The 22,961-nt window shown below is 41.9% G+C and overlaps 1 protein-coding gene across 1 annotated transcript in view; it reads right to left on the bottom strand.

Moving 5' to 3' along the window:
- Window positions 1-22,961, bottom strand: part of LOC310878179 (CUB and sushi domain-containing protein 1-like) — a 740,702-nt gene that overhangs the window by 392,468 nt on the left and 325,273 nt on the right. The window lies entirely within an intron of this gene.

The following is a 22,961-nucleotide window of genomic DNA, read 5'->3' as shown; positions in this document are numbered from 1 at the left end:
CTAGCTTTCCTATTCAGGGAATTTCATAGTAGGCTAGTTTTGGTGTAGAGGGGGAAAATAAGGGGACCAAGTATAGACGCCTAGAGCAGTGCATGGTTTTCAACCTTTTTCACATCACTGTTTATTATTCAGCATTTGAGCCGCGGACGACCATTTGATGACATTTAGCCAAAACCTATAATATTTATTAATGCTGGATAAGAGTTTGTCCGCAATTCCATGTTGGTGTACCATAGGAGAGATAACAGGCAAACAGTGATACAAATAATTACCAGTCTTCTACATTCTCTAATTGTGTAGACTTCTTGTAAATTACCGTAAGCAATGCAGATGTTTAACAATAATTAAACTCTTGAGAGTGTAAAATGTACAGGGTTTAAGTGGTAAATCTAAAGACTGAACCCCGCACCAGAGCAAATGGAGTCCAGAACACTACGCATACTGTATATATAGTGCTCCCAAGGTGTCGATATATTAGTACCGACACATAATAACTAACCAACCACAGTCAAATGGCATTCCTAGCCAGCTGTGGCACAGAGCCAGAGCTAACCAGAGTTCCCACATCACCTGTTTGTGACTCCCAGGTGGTTTAAAAAATACACGCAACATTTCCCGTGGAGCTAATTCATCAATAAAGAAGTTTAAAACATGCAGGACCTTTTCACCCGTAACATATAAGACAAAATACAAACATCTGTTCACTGTGTAAATGCTCTGAGAAATATGTTTTATTAGAGAACGGTTGTATTGGTTGAATTTGAAATGTCGGCAGCAAACACATCAGTGTCTTTTTTTTAATCAGAGCATTATAGCCGGTGTTTTATTTCATGGTGCATAGGTTTGCTGAGGTGGCAGCATTAAGGGCCTTTCAAACGAGAAGAGATGAACGCAGGCATTGTTGCCTGGATCAACGACAGGTCTCCTCCAGGTCTGCTCAAGAGGGCAACAACGCAAGCGTAAAATCCAGGTCAGGTGAGTCGCGTGCGTGTGCACGAAACGAGCATGCGCGCCACAATTTCACGGGACCGCGCTCACGTAAATACGCTTGCGATGTTCCCCTCGACTTCTCCGCGCGTAGAGAAAAGAAAATGCAGGCCTCGTTGCTCGTTAAATTTCTTCACGCTTGAAAGGCCCTTTAGGCATCAACTATATGACCATATTACCCCGGTTCTGGCCTCACTCCATTGGCTACCTGCTGATATTTCCGACCTTGTGCCCCCTATGTGCCTACCCGCACCCTCAGATGGGCAGATCAGCTGCTCCTCCAGGTGACCACCACGGCTACACTCAGAACAGAAGGTGATAGAGCCTTTGTTATACCCTCACCTTTCATTGGAAGTTAGACAGGCTACCTCACTGGGCACTTTTAAAACTCTCCTAAAGACTCATTTGGCATATAGGATGCCATTTTGTTAGAGCCTTTGGCTAATGCTTGTGCTCATTTGATTGCTTTTTGTTTTAAATTGGTTTTTGTCTGTTTGTTTTTATACTCATGTGTTTTTTTGCTTTTGTGATTTGTGTGGTGAAGCACTTTGTATCAAATCAAATCAAATCAAACTTTATAGCACATTTACATCGACCAAGGTCGAACCAAAGTGCTTCACATTACAAAGCATAATAACATACACAGAGGCAAACAGAAAGAAGGGGATAGAATATAGCATTATTTCAATGTGTAAGAGAGCAAAATGTAAAATACAATAAGCAGTAGATGGGAACATCGTACATGGGTAGACTTAAATAAAAATTGAATTAAAACATTTTGAGTAAAAATGTGTCTTTAACCCATTCAGGGTGGGAAATTGCAGATCTACAAGCTCATAGTGCGGCACCGACTGCAGCGCTATGAGCTTGTAGATCTGCTATTTTTTGAAAAATTGTGAAAATGTGGCGCACATCTTTGAATATATATTCTTTCACAGCAAACGTTTTTAACTCAAATCTTTGCTTCTAGATGGCCAATTTCATGAAATGTTTGGGGACCTTGACATGAAATAGTTTGAAAACCACTGACATAAACACAGATTTTTCAGAAGCCGTTTCTTTTTAAAATCGGCCTCAGGTCTAAATGGGTTAAAAGCCAGAGGAGCACTTTCATCTGCAATATAATACTACGAAGATGTAAGACAGAACATTGTAGCAGTCTAATTCAGGACCTGTACCATAGGGATTTCTTTTTGATGGTGGCTAGCTGTCACCTGTCTCTTTTTAAAATTGCATGTTCTGCTCTAATGAAATGATAAATTTCCCCTCTGAGGACCAATAATTTATACCTACTCTAATCTTATCTAATTTTAATGCTTTACCTAAAATGCCCCCACAAAACTTATGTAAAATTATGAATTATGTAAAAGTCTAGAAGTTAAGAGCAGAGTGGAGGTTTTTTAATGTATAACAATTTTTGCATTTTAAAAGATAGAGCATAATGTCCGCAGCATTGTCCCTTCTTAAAACGTGCAAAGTTTCACAGCAATGATTTGAGGCATTTTGTTTAAAACAACCCGCTCCCGCAAACTTTAGATGACAATCTTAGCAGCCATTCAGGATGGAAAATGAAAAATCGAACAGATCACTTGCCTATTGAGATACTGTCTACCAATCTGTGTGATGTGTGGACAAAATCAGTAGGAGTAAAATAAAATAAAAATGTCTTTTGTAAAATGCTGCCTATTGGTGGCGGTATAACAGGTCGATGTGAACGATTTGGGGCAGAGTTTCTGATCTGGAATCCAGGGAGTGTGTGCACACAACTGTGCTGGAGATAAGCAGTCCACAGACGGACGGACGGACGGACGGACGAACTGACGGACGGAGAGACAGGGTGCATGCAAAACATAGTCTCGGCCATGCCTTCGGCCTGGTGGAGACAATGAGTCAGAGCATGAATATCATTACAGAGGTCTACAGCCAAGGTTGGCTTACAAGCAGCATGTGGGTATTCCACAGCTGGTGATTTTATTTATTTATTGCTCTGCATTTCTGCCCCTGGTGGGTATCGGTATTCATTGGTACGGCCCCTGTATCCACAGCGCTTTGCAATGTGCATTATAATTCATTCACCCATTCACACACATATTCACACACAGATGGCAGAGGCAGCCATGCGAGGCAAGGGGTTCAGATGTCTTGCTCAAGGACACTTTGACACAAAGCCAGGGATCGAACCAGGGATTTTCTATAGTTTCCAGATGGCTGCTCTAACTCCTGGGCCACTGCCCGAGAAGACAGTAATGAAAACTCCTCCTTTGAAAATATATTTATTTATTTTTCATCCCACAATTTTTGTAACCCATTTTTCACCCCTGTGTCAATTATCGAATGTGATCCTGGGCTCTACACAGCCTCCACAAACCTGGGGGGGCAGGCGGGCAGCAGACTGACCTCATGCTTCCTTCTATGCATGAGAAGTCCAAGCTGCTTCTGCTTTTCAACTGACATGGGGGAGTTTCCCTGGCCGGATGTAGCGAGTGGAAGGAACACGTTATTCCAACCAGTTCCTTTCGCCTCCATCTGGTGACCCGACTGGCCAGGGGGAGGCAGTTTAGAGACCAGGATTACTGCATGTATTTGTGAGGGTACCTACCCTAGGGGACACGGGGAGAACATGCAAACTCCACACAGAAAGGCCCTTTCGCCAACCCCACCTCGGGTATGGGCACTGATGACGCGGAGGAGGAAACACGCCTCCAGCACCCACAGTGTCCCCAGCGGGAATCGAACCCAGGACCTTCTAGCTGTGAGGCGACAACACTATACCTGCAACTGTGCCATGCACCGTTCCCCCTTTGAAGTTTTTTACCATAAAATATTTGAAGCTTGTTATCTGATTCAGACGCTTTTCCCACTTAACCATAGGCCTTGTGCGGTTATTTCACAAACAAGGATATACGTATACCTTTAGGCTATTAACATTGGCCCACGGAGCGCTGTCCTTGGTACTGAATGGATCAGAGGAGCGAGAGCGATATAGAATACACAAGCCTTGCTTGCTTCTCTGTTGGTTGTAAATAATTTCCATTTTAGCAATCCACAGAATGGAAACGACAGGCAGGTGAAGTTTCGGTCAGAGCGAGAGAGGGAGGGAGAGAGAGAGAGGAGCAAATAAGAGAGAGGGAGAGAGGGGGAGTGTGTGTGTGTGTGTGTGTGTGTGTGTGTGTGTGTGTGTGTGTGTGTGTGTATGTGTGTATGTGTGTAAATGGTAAATGGTGCATTTTATATAGCGCCTTTATCCAAGGCGCTTTACATAGATTATGCATTACATTCACCCATTCACACACACATTCATACACCGATTGCGGCGGAAGCCATGCAAGGCACCAACCAGCACATCGGGAGCAATTTGGGGTTCAGTGTCATGCCCAAGGACACTTCGATATGTAGACAGGAGGAGCCGGGATTCGAAGCGCCGACCCATGGATCATTGGACGACCTGCTCTACCTCTTGAGCCACAGTGTGTGTGTGTGTGTGTGTGTGCGTGCGTGCGTGCGTGCGTGCGTGCGTGCGTGCGTGCGTGCGTGCGTGCGTGCGTGCGTGCGTGCGTGCGTGAGCGGCACTGAGCGTGCGCTGCATTGCATAACATTTTGTTGATTTTAGCAATTATCTGTCAGTGGTTCATATTGTTCATAAACATTATTTTTTTGCAGCTAGCCCTAGACTCCTGCGAAACAACTTATTTGATTTTGAGACAGTAGCCTTGTGTTGTGTTTTAGCCTTTCAGGGGCTATTGCATGGTTCAATCAATGGATTTCATTAAACCGGCCCCATAACAATTTGACGTGGTGACCTGGCAATCTGCCCCAAATATTTCATATTATGCCCATGCACTCAAAGGTATAAGGTAGGACACTGTTCATTGAGTCAAAATGCCACTATATTGCCAGCTGACGGATGGAAGAAATGTATACACTCTTACTTTTTATCTTTAAATTTTTATCCCACGATTTTGTAACCCAGTTTTCTTTTCACCCAGTGCCAATTATCTAATGTAATCCTGGGCGCTACACTTCCTCTGCCAACCTGGGGGGGCAGCGGACTGACCTCATGCCTCCTTCTATGCATGAGGAGTCCAAGCTGCTTCTTTTCACCTGACAGAGGGGAATTTCCCCGGCCGGACGTAGCGCGTGGAAAGGACACGTTATTCCGACCAGTTCCTTTCCCCTCCATCAGGCGCCCCTGCTGGCCAGGGGGAGGTACACATACACTCTTACTTTTAAACAGGTAAGAGTGTATGACAAGGCAAGGCAAAGCTGGGCAAGGCAAAATTAGTACAAAGTGACAGCACAGCCCATGTATGCAAGACCTATAGCTGTTATTAGACATCATTTGGATTAAGCAGTGTTAAATAAATATGTTTTGAAGAGGGAAAAAAACAAAGTGGCGTATAGCGCACGCTGATATCCAAGGGGCCAATAGTTTATTTAGGACGCAGATTAACACCCCGAGCGGCAAGGATGGAGTTCTCTGTTTAATCAATTAGTAACACCCAGCGCTCAGGACGGCAGGACGGGGATTAATAAAAGGAGATTTATTGATATCAATTTTTTATATTTGAATATTTTATGGAGTAAATAACCCCGGGCGTTTGGTGTCTTAAGACACATCACTGCCTTTTTATTTACAAGGTTCTATATCAATGACTAACGTGTTCGACGCCAGCTGCATCTTCCTCAGAGTCATGACCCTAATGAAGATGGAGGACACACCTGGCATCAAAACGTTAGTCATTAATATAGCACCTTGTAAATATCTGTGACACAGCGCTTATTCCTATTGTATCGGCATATACACTGCTATACAGAGTCACTATATGTTCACTCGTTTTCAGCTCTTCAATTCAGGTACAATCGTGTGTGTGTGTGTGTGTGTGTTTGTGTGTGTGTGTGTGTGTGTGTGTGTGTGTGTGTGTGTGTGTGTGTGTGTGTGTGTGTGTGTGTGTGTGTGTGTGTGTGTGTGTGTGTGTGTGTGTGTGTGTGTGTGTGTGTGTGTGTGTGTGTGTGTGTGTGTGTGCGTGCGTGTGCGTGCTTTAAACAAACTTTGATTTGCATGTTAATATAGTTAATCTGTATCCTATAGGCTTCAATGTGTGCATGAGCCAATAAATAACCTGAGCAAACTGAACCAACTGAAATATTAAGCCAACCTATCACACACTTTATTATTGCCTAAAATGAAAATAATATCAGCGGAGGTATCGAGCGCTTTCGAGCGCTCAAACACAATCCTGACTCGATGTATAACTGCTTGATCCCTTTACTGTCCATATACTGACTGTTTAACTTTAACACGATCGCCCGCCAGAAACGTAGTGACCGTAGATTCACTTTAGTCTAGCAGCCCGCCAGAACCGTAGCCTACGTTTTCTATAGGCTTTATATTCTTTCTCCATGTTTTGATCGGATTGCCTTGATAGCATGGGCGAAGCTTGGGGGGGTGCAGGGGGGGCACTGCACCCCCTGGCAAACTTAACTTCTGGCTTCTGACTGTAGTTTGTAATCATCTCTCTTATCATGATATGATGACTCGCTGTACGGCTGTAGTGCATGTGTGTATGTGTGTGAGCTGCTGTACTACCTAAATAACTCCTTTTTAGGGGTTAGGGCATTGTAAAAACGCTAAAATAATAAAATAAAGGTAAAAAAAAAAAAATCGGGTGTTGTTCGCCAAGCAGTCGCACCGCCACCCCCAGGCCTCAAGTTCAAGCTCCGCCTATGATTGATAGCTGCCTCTTGTTAGCATCACAGTGTAAGTGGGACAGTGTCCGCGGCCATTTTGAAGATGCGCGTGCATCCACTTGAACTCTACGTGCTGCTTTCAATGGCCTGTAACTCCAAATCGGCGCAATGAATGTCGTTTCTGGTGAAAACAAGGTTTTTCAACGGCCACTGTTGGCGTGCTGTGATACTCGCGCTCGGGTTTTTTCTGCACCGTGCAAAAGAACAACAACCGGTCAAGACACCACACACAGCATCGTAACATCCGGTTACGGATATTTGGCTCTTCAAAATAAGGGTTGAAAGCCTTGGCAATGCGGGCTAAATAGATAAATTAATCATGGCGGGCAATGGTTTAAATTCCACACTAGCCATAGTCAGTGGCGTAAATATCGACGGTGCAACCGGTGCGATGCACCGGGGCCCATGAAGGGGGAAGAAGAAGAGAAAAAAAGAGTCAGGACGAGACGACGGTGAAAGCCTGGTTTCAGGGGCTATCGGTCGCAGGAAGAGTAACACCCAGGATTAGTCAGTGATGTCTGGTGACTGACTGGTTTATAAACAGCTTCAAGTCCATTCTACTTCCGTGTTGCATAACAGTGACATCACTGTTCACTCCTTGTTTTCTTATAGCACCTTGTTTCAACGTGTGTGTATACTGTGTTCATGGGGCGCTGCGCTGCCTGTCATCAGCACAACAAGCTCAGCTGTAGACTATTCTGTCACATTTCAGCACTATCACAAGATGTAACCCAGGTAAAGTAATCTGTCACTCTGCAAGTTTAACTAAAGTTTGTCCAAGGCAAAGTCATTTCTGATAGCCTGCAGGCAGCAGGCTGCAGCCCTGCAGTCCTACAGATATACAGATTGATTGAAAGTGAAACATGCAAAATAGCAAATTGATGTAAACATACATACAGATTGAATTAATATTTATATCAGATCAGATCGCATCACATAACATCGCATCGCCGCCACCGACGGCGATGCGAGCTTGTAGATCGGCTATTTGCAAATGGCTGAAATGTTGCTGAAGTGGTAAATGAGAATTTGTGTTTTGTAATAATCAAAATCTACAAAGTAACAAAAATTACTGTCAAAAATTGTAGTGGAGTAAAAGTACAGTATTTGCGTCTGAAATGTATTGGAGTAGAAGTAAAAGTATTGGAAATTGGAATTACTCAAGTGAAGTACAAATACTTCAAATTTGTACTTTAAGTACAGTACTTGTGTTATACTTTCCATCACTGTGTACAACGGTGTAGTCAACAACGGAGATGGTATAAGTGTCAATAATTATATGGCAATTTTACTACGAGATATTGCAAATGTGTTTCATTCTGTGCGTTACTGTTCACAGTAACGCACTGTAAACAGTGTGTGTGTGTGTGTGTGTGGGGGGGGGGGGGGATGAATTAGCATTCATGGGGGTGCATGAATATTTGGGGGTCCTTGGCATTGAAAAGAAGTTTGAGAGCAGTGTTGTTTTTGGCAGCAGATTTAGATTTTAGTTTTAGTCATAGTCTCTTGAATAGTTTTCATTTAGTTTTAGTCACATTTTAGTCACCTGGAATGTTTTAGTGTTAAGTCTAGTTTTAGTCGACTAAATATCATAAGATTTTAGTCGACTAAATGTATTTTAGCAGGTCTTGATGTGTCGTAATGACTGATTTTACACAATGACTGATTTTACACAGTGAGCTTGTAGATCGGCTATTTTCAGCATGCAACCAGGTGTAAAAAGACTTATACTGGATCTCTTGTCCACTAGTCCCTTCCTAACATTTTATCTAGTTTGTATTTGTTGACGAAATTGTCAGTATATTTAGTCTTATAGTTTTAGTCATAGCTTATAGTTTTCATTTAAATCCATTTAGTTTTCGTCAGTGGAAAAAGGCAGTCGACAAACATTTTTCGTCATAGTTTTAGTCGACGAAATCAACACTGTTTGAGAGCCACTAATGTATACCGTTACACTGGCAGTTGACCGCATGCATCATAGTACTACAATGTCCTTGTGTGCCCGTGTGTGTGCGCGCTCGCGCGTGGGCTGTGTGTATGTAGTTTCTTGGACAGAATCCAAATTTCTTGTTGTTAAAATTGACTTTGAATGATACAGTCATTTAGTTGATTCATGGCCATGCACGCTGCCGTCAGTCTCTCTGCAACGTGTTCATTAGCAACAGCTGCTGTCTGCTCCCATGATACAATGCAACATTATGCACAGCTGCAGTCTGACCTAATGCTATAATATAACCCATTTAGACGCAAGGACGATTCTACAAATGTCTTTTAAATGCTGACAGTTTTCTGAAAAACCTCATGTTTCTATATGTCAGTCGGTCTCAAACATTTTCATGTCAAGGACCTTTATATGTAATTGGCCCCCATCTGAAAATATATTATAATCGCTCTGAAATAATATAATATTCAAAGATTTGCACCACATTTTCACGATTTTTCAGAAATAGCAGATCTATAAGCTCGTAGTGCGGCACTCGGTGTCACGCTATGAGCTTGTAGATCTGCTATTTTAACCTAAAGTATAACATAACCACATAACAAATAACATTTGTTATAACATAACAAAGCTAAAGTATAACATAATGCTTAAAACACCAAAAGGGTTCCCGTCCTCAATGGGATAATATACTGTGCTGACGTACTGTATATTACAGCAGCCTGCACTTATGATGCCAATACGTAGCAACATCTACAACAGTTCTACTGAACCACTTGCACTTCAGCGTATTGATTTTGTTAATAGATGATCTACAAGACTCACAACGTGTCGCAGCGTGAGACGTTGTGATCGGTAGATTTGGTGTCTATAGATGGGGAAAGCGACGATTCCGTGTTCCCCGGAAGTGCATGCGTCAATTTCGGTGGTGTCGCTTCAAATAGGGACCACGTGGGCTGAAAACCGTGGCATTCTGCGCCAAACCACTAGATGGGGCTGTGGAGTTAATGCAGATTTATCATGACATAAATCGATTCACCTATACCGCTCCTGTTCTAAGCTGCGGTGGGACTCGAGGGGGACTCGGGTGAGTGGACAACAATGACCAATATGAAAGATATCAGGGAAATAAATATATATATATATTTTCCCCTTTAAGTGGTTAATCAGTCAGGTTTTATTAAACGTTTGCTTGGTTGTAAAATCTGAGGTTCTCAAACCCTTCGGCATAATATGATGTCAAAAACATAAAGAAACACGTTTTATACAGAACTCAACAATCTAAAAGCATGTGGTTCACTACTCGTAATGGACTCAGCAGACCACACACCTCTCCATGGGATTGTAAATTAACACATTCTCTCCAATGTTTGGGAGAGGAGTGTGAAAATATATATACAGTTCATGTATAAGTAAATATATTAAAAAGGACTAATCATGAAAATAAAACAAATGTAAAATTCCTAGTGTACCGGTATATACAGTATATTTGTGTGTGTGTGCCATTGAGTTACTATATTTCCAACATCCATTCCCATCAATCACCAGTGAACGAGGGTCATTTAAAATTTGAAGAAAAAACAAATTACAAACACAGCATACACCCAGAACTATACTAACCCTACAGCCACATCATAAACAACCATCATGGAGCAGGTCTTTTGAGCTAATATAGCTGCCACGGAAAAAAGGAAAAAAAGGGGGAAAAAATGTAATGGCCAGACTCTATTTATCTATGGCTCCGGAAGAGTGAGTCAAGACCTGAAACAGATGTATAGCTGGCCCATATCCAAGACATCAAAGTGAAATCTCCACAGCACCCCAACTCACTGCACTCTCTGGTGTATAAATGTATTATAATGTATTAACACTCCCTCTGCAATGTTCCCTTGGTGTAAATGTATTAGCAGTGCGAGTGACATTTCCAGCAGTGGTCCTCATCAATCACCTGCTAAACAGAGTAATCACTGTAGCAGCCACACTCTGTTTAACGCGGCTGGGCTCTTTGCAGCCTTTCGTAGCTTGAACCCAAGAAATATTGGCTGCAAATATACAGTTCAACATCTCCATGGTAAGATGACCAACACTAGACAGATTGGCAGGAACAGATTCAACCAGTTATTTAGCAACGGCCATGGGAGCAGAAACGTGGCCCTAACATGCACGTGACTGACAACCACAGACTGGACTCTCAATGTAAGAATAAGTAAGCCTTGTCGAGCCATGAGGCCCATAGGGCAGGAGTCTATCTCCTGTTTCTGTAGCCATGAGGCCCATAGGGCAGGAGTCTATCTCCTGTTTCTGTAGCCATGAGGCCCATATGGCAGGAGTCTATCTCCTGTTTCTGTAGCCATGAGGCCCATATTATGACAAGAATCTGTCTCCTGTTTCTGTAGCCATGAGGCCCATATGGCAGGGGTCTATCTCCTGTTTCTGTAGCCATGAGGCCCATATGGCAGGGGTCTATCTCCTGTTTCTGTAGCCATGAGGCCCATGAACCAATATACCATAGATATTTAAAAGAATAGATGCCTCATTGGCCGCTGCAGTTCATTGGAGCGACGTGTCTCCGCTGAAGGCAGGACGTCAAGCGGAAGTGCTGAAGGCACGCTGCTTCGCAAGCTTCCACTTTGCTTCGCAAGGAATCTCGGGAAAACTTGCCTCCATGTTGCCACCTATGGTTGCCACACACACCCCAGAGCCAAAGGGGGCGTCTACCTTTTTATGTCTATGTACACACCCTGGACACTAGTATGTCCATATCGCAGGGACTGAACCCCAATCCAACCCGTGATGCTGAGTGCCAAGCAGGGTCTTTGGTATAACCACAAGGCCACTGAGCAGATTTTTCTCAATGTATGTCTCCAGTCAAATCGATTCCCTCCGGTTGCCAGAAGTCAGAAAGCTATACTTAAAATCCCCTACACTGCAGTGCCGGATACGCTGTCATAGCAGGGAAATTTAAAACGTTTTTTTTTTTTAATTAAATTAACCAATAGATTAATTAGTGCATTATCCTCTCTTCAAGGTTATAATAGCTTCTTAATTTGTCTGATATAGTAGGTTGTCAACCACTCCACATTTTTAACCCAGCACTCGTTTGAATGAGTATCCCTTAATTGGCTGATATCAGTACCGATGCCACATAATTCTCCCTCACTCAACACAAAGGCAGACAAATTCAACAGTTGCAGTATTTCTCACTTGGAGTACCAGAAACCCGAGAGGCTACCAGGTTAGCCAATGGTGGGGGAGAAAAGTACTCACATTTGTTACTCAAGTAAAAGTATCAATACTGCAATATAGAAAAAAGTTTTCAAATAAATGTAGTGGAGATGTAGTGGAATATAAGTGGAAATTGGAAATACTCAAGTAAAGTACAGATAACTCAAAATTGTATACTTAACAGCCCCATATAGTGGTTTGTCGCAGAATGCCAAGCTTTTCAGCCGTAAGCCCCTTATTTTGAAAAGCTCCCAGCTGATTTGTTGAACTTCCGGTAACACAGAATCATTGCCGGGGCACTCGTTATACTTTTCGTTTTCATCATAAGCGCTGAAGGTCGCGTTGCTTTTTTATTGAGCTCCAAAAACATGTCTGTTTTGTATAATTACCTCAATCTGAGCTTCAATTCCAATAAAAATGCCTTCAAAGATCATCGCAAAAAGATAGTCTGGACGGAGGAAAATAATCAATGACGTCACCAACGCGGAAGCAAAGCGTTCCCGGGCAACGGAGATGCCAAGAGCCTGTAAAAAATAATGAATAAGCATTATAAACTAAAGGGGTTGTCCTATGTCATTCTATAGGCATAGAATTAACACCCCGAACGCCCGGGGGTATTTAGGACCATTAAATCAGGGCGCCCAGCGATTTGCAGCTACGGAGCCCTATTCAAGGTGCACCAGGCGCCATCTGGGATGTAGCTGAAGTAGACAGATGTAGCCAAAACACACCTGAGGCGATCGCCAACAACGGGAGATATGATTACTTCTAACGCGACTAGCGACGGGACCGCGATATGGGCCGTCAAAAACATAATCTTTGGTTAGAATTGGACGGATTGATTTAGATCAAGAGTTATTCACGTTTTAAGATTTTTCCTCTCATCCACTAAAATGGAGGGGGACCACTTTGGATGACGTCCCAACCCGGAAATGAGTCTGACCAACAGGCACTCCCAGCCTGTGGAGCGGTGCGCTCGGTTATGATATCATTAATGTTCCGTCCTGTGATTAATCTCCATTTATGCCGCTCAGGGTGTTAATTAAGTACAGTATACTTAAGTGAATGTACTTAGTTACTCTTACACCACTGGTTACGACGTCTATTGCCAGGCCATGACTTAACAGGGCCCTGTCGACCCACATTTTTATTTTTTATTTCATTAGTACAAATACAATATTCTCTGTATTAGCACCAAGGGAAATGTTGGTGCAGCACCAATATTTTGCTGCTTCTTGCTGTATGGGTGAGTGACAAATAAACCCTCTTGGTTCTTGGTTCTTGATGTCAAGGCTAAAGTCATAGAAGCAGCATCTGACCCGAGACCCCATGTTACCCCGGATATCTCTGCTGCCTTTCCTATCTCGTCACTCACTGTCACTATATCAGAACAAAGCAGAACATGTCAAAAAATATATGTTTATTTGATTTATTTCCAGTCTCAGCCTCGGGGCACAATAGCACCACATCCTGTTCTCTCTCTCCATCCATACAGCTTCCATAACCGCTGACTGGCTGTCTGACCAGGACGATGGTCACTATGGTAACAGTGACTCTCTCAAGCCTGAGGCTACAGGATGCTTGAGGGGACAAACAGAACAGAGTCTATAGACAACAAACTATCGCCAACTTAGTCCACAAGTTTTCTCAGATTTCCTGTTTAATTGAAAAAGCAACTCTAAAAATATATACTGGGACAGCTCAGTCTAGACTGTGTGACTAGAAGTGGGGAAACGGCACGTACTTATGAACCATTGTGGGGTGGCTGTGGCTCAGGAGGTATAGTCCTGTGACGAACAGTCAAAAAGTGCTTTAGTTTTCGAGATACCCCTACCGGAGTTAGGACCAAACACAACATAGTTTTTCCTCATCTCTAAGGCCTCCCATACATGAAATGGATTCTTGTATAAAAATATTTTACTGCAAAAGTGGTGAAATTGATATTTAAAGTTATACACCCCAAACTAAAAATACAGCCTGTCCGTCTGGGGATTAAGGCATATAAACTCATGTAGAGTCACAATGGAAGCTCTGAGAGGTTTACAACTTGGCATACTTGAAGCCAGGACATCCCTCTACATTCTAGAATAATGTCAATATGTGAATGTAAATATGAGATATAGACATTTGAACACATACCTACAATAGGCGGAAATGTAAATCTATGTAGAGTGTCTTCTTTACTTTGTAGTGACTCTGACATGGATTGTCATAGCAACACATATGAGGGCTTTAATGGAAGGTGTGGTTCTGCTGAATCGAGCAATACCAATTGTGTAACTGTAGCTTGAATACTCATGGAGTTATGGCACTAAACGCATATGGTTTCCCAAATGGGAGGAAATAAAGCAGTCCTAAATTAAATCTACAGTATCAAACAGATTTGTTTTATTTTTACTTCACTTATGCAAGGGTGGGGAAATTATAACAAATTCACTTGAGTAGAAGTCCCTAAAATATATGAAATGAGAATATAATATAAACAAATGAGAAATTGTGAAATATATGCAGCTTAAACAATAGTAGGCTACAGAGATAAATGCAGCCCTACAATAGAACTACCTAACTATTATTTAGCACACCTGGATGAGGGAAACCAAGCTCAATGCTCAATGTTATCCTCATACCAGCAAGTCATTCATTCATGTAGAGTTGATATAATCATTTAACACGTTTGCTTAAGGTAAAGTTGTATTTAGCTCCACCACATCTGCATTGTATTGCCTATGGCTTTCTTCATAAACCGACAGGTAAATCATTGCAAATATTTTGGAATATGAAAAGATTGGAATAATGGCAAATCAAGTAGCTATCTGACCTAGCTTTAAGTTCCATTCAGTGTAACATACTAACAGAGCATGTCCAGTAGCCATTGACAATAGTAGAACCCTGACACTGTAGACCTTAGGGCGAGAAAAGGGCGAGGTCACGTGCACGCATCGGCCTGGGTGACAGCAGACTGCATGGGCGAGCGCTGGCGCTTTGACATGGGGAGTCAGATCAACATATGGAATTAATTCTGTACTGGCCATATATCGAGCGTGTCTTGAGTATACAGGGATTAATGAGGTCAGATCAACATATAATATGGAATGTCAGCTCAAAAGGTCAGCTCCATTTATGGAGATCTAAGCGTTTGAGGTCAGATGTAGAGTTGCTGGCCAATATTGATTACATTAGGGATGTCATCAATCAGGGCATTCCTATATATGTGCTTAATATTGATGAGGGATCTCCATCCCTGATGATGTCAAGTGATGTCACAAGGTGACTAACTGACTGACAGGACATTTATGTTTTCATAGTAAATGTGACGTGCGGCGGCTATTACAAAAAAACATCCAAATACAAATAGAAAAAGGAAAGTGACACGGTCCATAATGTCAAAACTTCCGCAGTAAAAGATCTTCAACACTAAATGTTGCTCAACAGAGAAATGATGATGATGTTCATAAAACCCTGGCTCCAAATACCAACACTATGCTAATTAACCTAACATAACATAACCTGATCGTATGAAGATAAATATAATACAATACAGTATATAACCTCTGACTGGGAGTTATGACATAATAAAGACTCTGAGCTCTGAGGAAGATGTGATGATGGTCTAAATACAGATCCTGGAAACTGAAGGAAAATCTCATACATTACAATTTGAACTGAAAGGTCTGATATGGTATGCTCTGAAAGTGTGCCCATGGAATATGCACTGATAGAAGCTGCACGTCCAAAAAAAAACAGCTGTAGAGCTTCAGATATATTGATGAAGAAAATCATGGACCATGTGTCTTCAGGATGTCATCATAACGCTTAGTTTAGTGTCATCACTTTCATTTAATTCAATTAAAATTAGAGGTTTAAGGTAGCTTTTATGATGTTTATATAATACAAGAGCAGCCGACGATACAACTTCATCAACCTTCCTCATTGTCTCCGTTACTATTATCAACCTTATTCAGTCTTCTTGATGAGACGGGTGCAGACATACTCTCACTCTCAACATTTGCAACTTGTTCTGACTGGTGTAGTTTGCTCAGCAACATGATACATGATAAGATATCTTTAATTTGAAGGAAAGTATATTTTCTGTATTTGGAGCCAGGGTTTTCATCATCATCATCATCATCATCATCTCTCTGTTGAGCACCATTGCATCTTTACTTTTTCTAAATGTTTACCACAGATGATACAAATATTTGGATCCAATGTTTGTACATCACACTCCATTCTGGTAAAAAAAAAATACTTCAGGTTCAGAATTCATCAATCAACTATGTTTTGACTTTTGACCCGACCGTACACTATTGTTAGGTACTATGCACAGTAACCATGCTGTTACAAGTGATACTAATTAACCATTCTGGTGAAACACAGTCTGGGCTTTGCTATTAGGCTACTGGACAGGATCTGTTACACTAAATGGAGCTTAAAGCTAGGTCACTCCAGCTAGCTAAATAGCTAATAGACTTCACAAGGTTCTTCTCATCTTTTCACATTCAAAAATATTTGCTGTGTCAGTTTATGAAGAAACCCATATAGGCAACACGCAAGCAGATGGACCCAAATACTGTAAAAACTTGACTGTAACCAAATTATTATGGAAAATGATATCAACTCCTACATAAATGAATGACTTTAATTGCATTGTTCCATAAGTCTTGTCTTATTAATACTGGTAGAACTTAAGAGGGACACTATCAGGGAAAATATCAGAATTGATTGTGTTTGTTTTGTATAAGGGATGTGAAAAGTTACTGTACATTGCTTTTCTAAATAAAGTAAACAATAAAAAATTAAAATTGTGGAGGGCAGAGATCCAGGAATCCCGAGTTGGTGTTTGCTAGACTCTCGCAGTAACTAATGACTTGCTGTTATGAGGATAACATTGATCATTGAGCACCCTCATCCATGGGTGCGCTATCTAACAGTAGTTATATTGTAGGCCTGCATTTCTCTGCAGTATTGTTGCAGCTGCAATATTCTTTTCACAATTTCTCAAGTTTGGGATTTCATACATTTTTGGAACTTCTACTCAAGTCAATTTGTTATAATTATTCCACCATTGAGTGAAGTCAAAATAAAACTAGAAAGGTGCAATTCTGGGAAATTGGAAGTGTGGTTGCACTGACGTGAGTCACAAAGCATAGGGACCTGGGAACTGAATTCCGTCTTACCGTTCTTTATTGTGATGTCATGTGAAGCATGACAACAGTGACAACAGTGTGTGAAGCATATGACAAAAAGCTTCACTTTTCTGTTGTGCAAAAGTTAACAAAAATCACACCTGTGTGAAGTGAGGGTAGCTAATATATTAAAGTCTAACTCATGTTGATTAGGTGATGTAATGGTGATATAAAACGGTGCCAACACATTAAATGCCATTAACAATAAAGAGACAATATGACGTAATGACAATATGCAAATGTTCCCTTCATTGGCAATTGCGTTTTTAAAACAAACATTGAACAAAAAAAACCATTAAACCTCCCTCAAAAAGCACCTTGCTGGCAAAAAAAATTCGGACAGAGAACAATAGTGTGTTGCTAGACTCTAGAGCAACCACACTAAATAATACTGTCGATTTCATTAGGACTGTTTTATTCCTGTTAAATTACAGTTACACCATTGGTATTGCTGGATACAGTAGAACCACACCATTCCTACAAGCCCTCATATGTGTTGCTATGACAATCCATGTCAGAGTCACTGCAAAGTAAAGAAGACACTACAGATTTACATTTTCGCCTATTGTAGGTATGTGTTCAAATGACTATATCTCATATTTACATTCACATATTGACATTATTCTTTTTTTAGAATGTAGAAGGATGTCCTGGCTTCAAGTATGCCAAGTTGTAAACCTCTCAGCGCTTCCAGTGTGACTCTACATGAGTTTATATGCCTTAATTCCCAGACGGACAGGCTGTATTATTAGTTTGAGGTGAATAACTTTAAAGATCAATTTCACCACTTTTGCAGTAAAATATTTTTATACAAGAATCCATTTCATGTATGGGAGGCCTTAGAGATGAGGAAAAACTATGTTTAAGGCAGTATGATCCCTTTTTATAATCACTCAACAACAGATTGTTCATCAGTGCTATTGTGGTTTCAGCTCAATAGCACTGATGTGCTGAATAAATGCGGGATGCACATGCAGATCCGACACACCAAAGGTCCGACATGCGAAAACAACATGCTGCTCCCGAGCTTGATAAAGGGTTTTTGCAAGGTTGATTAGTTCCCTTGTCTGAAGATTTTCTTTTAAACATTTTGAATTGTGAATTGGGACATTCTGCACAATGAATACTATTTTGATACCAATAGCCTACTTTTGTACTTTTACTCGTACATTTTTAATTCCGGACATTTACAGTATTGACCACTTTTACTTAAGTAAAACATTGTAGTTCCTATTTCCACCACTGTTGGACCTACATTTCCACCCGACAGCGACAGCTCTCTCTCATGCTGCTGTTCTGTGTATGATCAGATGAGCTCTGTTGCATTATGCAGCTACCTTCTCCCCGGCTCCACACCGTGAAACCCCCAGTGTTCATGTAACTCTGAGAGTGTACAAATAAACCCCCCAGTGTTCATGTAACTCTGAGAGTGTACAAATAAACCCCCCAGTGTTCATGTAACTCTGAGAGTGTACAAATAAATGTTCATGTAACTCTGAGAGTGTACAAATAAATGTTCATGTAACTCTGAGAGTGTACAAATAAACCCCCCAGTGTTCATGTAACTCTGAGAGTGTACAAATAAATGTTCATGTAACTCTGAGAGTGTACAAATAAACCCCCCAGTGTTCATGTAACTCTGAGAGTGTACAAATAAATGTTCATGTAACTCTGAGAGTGTACAAATAAATGTTCATGTAACTCTGAGAGTGTACAAATAAACCCCCCAGTGTTCATGTAACTCTGAGAGTGTACAAAATAATAAACCCCCCAGTGTTCATGTAACTCTGAGAGAAATTTATTGTGCACCTGCTTAAATCTGCCAGGGGGATAATGTTACTACTAATCAAAGTCTATGCAAAAAACCTGCAGCAGTGAGAAATAAAACCATACATAAACCTATTACAGTATGTCAATACAAGAAATGTCTCGACTAGGCTGAAGTAATATATTGACACTCACAATAACTGAGATCATTTCAGGGCTGAAAGCCTGTTAAAAGCTTAACATGGGTTTTGCTCAATCTGAAACCACAAAAGATTAGTTTTTATAAGCATCGAAACAAACCGGTATGTATTTCAAGTTTGGATGTCCCAAAAAAGAAATAAAAACATCCTGCATTATTGTGCATGATTATGCACTTTTCAATAACTTCTCGAGAGTATATATTTAATTAACATTCATACTGTATGCAGCGACATACAACAGTATATAAATTAACCTTAATGCTGTTTGTTCAAATCTCCGGGGCAGTTTGTATAATTGGAAATATGATATGAATGACAAGCAGCTAAGAGACCCCTGCAGAGCTGTACAGTGAATAATACCATCCATATTGTGTTATTGTAAAAGATAAAAAAAATTAAGTCCCCAGCCAAAACTAGACAGATCTCTTTGACAAAAAAGGCACGCCAACCAATTACAAATGAGGCATTGTTCTCATCACATGCTGATGCTTGTTCGGAAACCCCTTTTGTCGCGGGTCTAATGCACTGGGGGACCACAAAATCATGCAGACCATTACAGTAGTGTTGGCTCGATGTTGAAAAGACAAATAGGATAGATAGGAGGAGAGTAAATACGGGTCCCTCCTTTGTCAGTATGGGACGTGAATGGGTTACCACTTCATGTCCGCATTCCCAAAACAAAAATAAAAGCCTGGGTAGCAAGGCTACCTATACAGCACCAACAGTGGTTTTCAAACACATTAATGTCAAGGACCCCCAAAATGGCCTCTAGGACCCTGAAATGTTTTTTCAAGATATAGCAGATATACAAACTCACAACGCGCCTTGCAGAGGACCCGGTGTACGCTTGTATATCGGCTGATATAGACCCGGTGAAAAGGTAACAAGACACACTAGTGACTATAGTTCAGTAAAACAACGCCTCGTGTGTACAGTATGTGTCCATTTACCAACCAGACTTCCTGTTTTACTAAACACTGACTACATATTCATCATGGTCGAGCTATACGGATCCATGGAAGCTTTTCAAGAAGCGCTCTAATGGCCTTCACAGCCCACTATACAGAAACACTGCTGGAGAATCGATGGATGACAAATAAAGAAACATCATCACATTCAATGAAACCTCTCTCTCTCTCTCTCTCTCTCTCCCTCTCTCTCTCTCTCTCTCTCTCTCTCTCTCTCTCTCCCTCTCTCTCTCTCCCTCCATCCTGCTGTGTTGTGTTGTCAATAGAGGACAGCTATCCCTGGTCCAGTGCGTCAGCGAGTTCTCTCTGATGCCCTGCCAGGAACGCCTCTGCATCACACCAACACAAATCCACTGCCATGCGAGGGGTCTGACTTTAGTATAAAAAAAAAACTACTTTGCTATACTCACCGAAACAAAGACTGTTTTGTGTTGTTGGAAAAAAAGTCTATTCTCCAGGCTGGGAAGTTACTCATGCAGGACCCCAGCTTCTCTGGATAATGTACTTTTGGGGCATAACAATATTTTGAGGGCCGCTAGCGCCTCCTTATATATCCAGCTTTAATATATGTTCACAAACTTCCCATTGACAATGAATGGACAATGTCATGTCATGATGATGTACAATGATTAAAGCGCCCCTCACTTCACACGGGTGTGATTTTTATTTAGCCCATTTAGACCTGAAGAAAAAAAAAAGTTTTCTAAATTTGAATAGTTTTCTGAAAAACCTAATTTTCATGTCAAGGACCCCCACAATTATCTGTATTTGGCAAATTCTGCACAATGAGTATACTTTATGTATATTTTTGGTACTTTAGGTACACTAGAGCGGTGCCCGTTGGAACGATGCAAGTTGGAAATGCATGCCCCACCCAGATATTTTGTCTGTGTCACTTATTATGCCCATAATATATGGAGTTCTTTGTCCGAACAGGCCATGGCTCCATATATGGACACTGGGCAGGGGCCCTGTCCAGACCCGGGCAGAGGCCTTTTTGGGGCGGTTCTGGACAACCGTGGGTCTGACTGACTCGACACTGCATGCCGGCACTCCCTGTGGGGTTGTGGAACGCGTGTGTCGAATTTGAAGTCGGTGGGGCGGGCGGGCGGGCGGGCGGGCGGACGGACGGACGGACGGACGGACGGACGGACGGACGGACGGACGGACGGACGGACGGACGGACGGACGGACGGACGGACGGACGGACGGACGGACGGACGGACGGACGGACGGACGGACGGACGGACGGACGGACGGACGGACGGACAGACAGACAGACAGACAGACAGACAGACAGACAGACAGACAGACAGACAGACAGACAGACAGACAGACAGACAGACAGACAGACAGACAGACAGACAGACAGACAGACAGACAGACAGACAGACAGACTTGGTGCATTTATAGATAGATTTTGATGCCAATACTAGTACATTTTGAATTCCGGACTTTTACTTGTAACAGAGTATTTCTACATTGCAGTATTGATACTTCTACTTGAAGTAAAACATGTTCTTCTACCTTCATGTCGTCACCAGCTAGGACGTTGACAACCCTGACCTATAGCTCCGTGCTGCAACGGTAATGCTGATTGGCTGCAAGGTTATAGGGAGTGTCAGTGTTATTATTCTCATTGGCACAGTTAGACAGGCACGCACGCACGCACGCACGCATGAATGCACAGACGAAGGTGCAGGTGCACAGACGAAGGTGCAGGTGCACGCATGCACACACTCCTTCTCATGCGTTCTCCCTCTATCTCACTCATGTGTTCAGGATTCATCAGATGAAGTGGGGTGTTTGTATGAGAGAGAGAGAGAGAGAGAGAGAGAGAGAGAGAGAGAGAGACAGAGAGAGAGAGAGAGAGACAGAGAGAGAGAGAGAGACAGACAGACAGACAGACAGACAGACAGACAGACAGACAGACAGACAGACAGACAGACAGACAGACAGACAGACAGACAGACAGACAGACAGACAGACAGACAGACAGACAGACAGACAGACAGACAGACAGACAGACAGACAGACATTTATGAACAGGTCTAAATGAAGTGCGGACTGAGAGCGTATTAATCCGTCCGATCAATCTCACGTGTACTGTCTGTAATTAACCAAAGGTTGAGTAATGGCTTCATTTGTGCGGATCGCGGCTGAAGCTCATTTCGCCTCTTTCCCCAAGTGATTCGCCTGGTGTAATTGAAAATCCACGCCCATTCCATGCCATATAAGGCAACAGGAAACTTTCCTCAGGTGAAAGGCTACTCTCGCTTATAAAATGCTACTCTAGGTCATTTATTTATTTAAGTTCAACCTCAGGACAAAGGCTATTCTTGGCATTTATATTATAAAAGCCCTTTCTATTGAACAATTGCTCACTCAACAATTGCTCAATTGCTCATACTAAAAAATATACCCGATATCGTTTTGTTTTTTATCAGAGCTGCGCATTGATTAATGAGGAGGGGATTTTAGATTACTAGTATATCACTGTCGTCTGTCTGAATGCTATGGGGAATAGATTTGTTCTGAATCTGCACACGTAAGTAGCTATTTCAATCTCAACCATACGGCGGGTAGCCTATCCTTCCTCGTCAGAGGTAAGTTGGCTATAGTATGAAATTATGAATGGTTCATTTGATGATGTCATTGTCGTGGAAATTTAGAGATAAACATTTAATAATACTCCAAGTTACAGTTTGGTGCTGTTCGGTGCTGTTTGTTTTATGATGTCACTGTCCCATTTGGTGAATGTCTCGAGGCTATATGTTGGGGTTGTTTGTGTGGGAGTGAGCTATAAAAGCTGTCGCCTTTTTGTCACTCTGGGAGTCAGACTGGGATTCCATACATGACAGGTCATGTAAGTCTTGTCTCCTTACTCGAGTAAAATCCTTATACTCCATAACTCTGAATTCTTGTGTTGCCTCATTCTCAT

This window comes from Protomyctophum parallelum (genome assembly GCF_964188405.1).
Source record: "Protomyctophum parallelum genome assembly, chromosome: 2".
Lineage (NCBI taxonomy): Eukaryota > Metazoa > Chordata > Actinopteri > Myctophiformes > Myctophidae > Protomyctophum > Protomyctophum parallelum.
The sequence above is the reverse complement of the archived record's forward strand: the minus strand, read 5'-3'. Positions and strand labels throughout refer to the sequence as shown.